This window comes from Oryctolagus cuniculus, chromosome 8 (genome assembly GCF_051225735.1).
Source record: "Oryctolagus cuniculus isolate XC-2025 breed Fujian yellow rabbit chromosome 8, ASM5122573v1, whole genome shotgun sequence".
Lineage (NCBI taxonomy): Eukaryota > Metazoa > Chordata > Mammalia > Lagomorpha > Leporidae > Oryctolagus > Oryctolagus cuniculus.
Genome location: NC_142874.1, coordinates 48,695,535 through 48,696,382, shown reverse-complemented (window position 1 = coordinate 48,696,382; position 848 = coordinate 48,695,535).

The following is an 848-nucleotide window of genomic DNA, read 5'->3' as shown; positions in this document are numbered from 1 at the left end:
TGTAACAGACAGATGAGAAGGCCCACACCCTCTCGGACGCATGCAATTATGCAAAATCTCATCTGAGGACGACGGAGGTCTCCGTCTCAGACCCCAGTTATGCGACAGCCCCCGCTTAGGGCCGATTCCGCTATTTCGAATTCGACCCCCGTTTTCGCCTGTGGAAGTTGTCTTCAGCACGTGCCAGCACACCCCGGGAGCCCAAGCTGGCCCTGAAAATGCCGGAACAGCACCCAAGGGCTCCCTGCCGACGTCGTCCCACGGGATCTTCGGACCTCGGTCACTCTCCGCCCCGCCGTGAGGTGGCAGGCGCTCGGCGTGTTCGCTTCCGTCCCCACTTCAGCGAGGGCAGCCGGCCGGCGTGCTTTCCGTGCACGCTAAGGAATGAGCCGACAGCAACGGACGGCTCGTAAGGGAAAAAAAATACCCCAGGGGTCCCGCAGCCGTTCCAAACCACGCCGCGCTGTTGAAAGTTACAACTGTGCGTCGGCTGCACGTTGAGCATTTATTCGCACAGGCGGCCCACCGACTTGCGGAGGCGCAGCCTCTGTCATCTCACCAGTTTGTCAATCAATGATGCGGCTCGCCCACCGCCTCGCGTGCTAGGGTTCCGGGAGCGGAAGACGGGGAACCGGCTCGCCGAGATCGCGAGGAGCCGCAGCCAGCCCCAAGAGCGTCTATCGCTAAGATTCGATCTCGTCCTGCCTCAGCAGCGCCTCTCCGCGCCCCGCCCCGCCCCCCGCGCCCCGTGGGCTTCGCCTAGAACTTCCCGGAGCCTTCCTGGTCACGCCCCCAGCGGCACGTTCCGGAGTTCCGCGGCCACGTCCGCGGGGACCTTGGCCACGCCC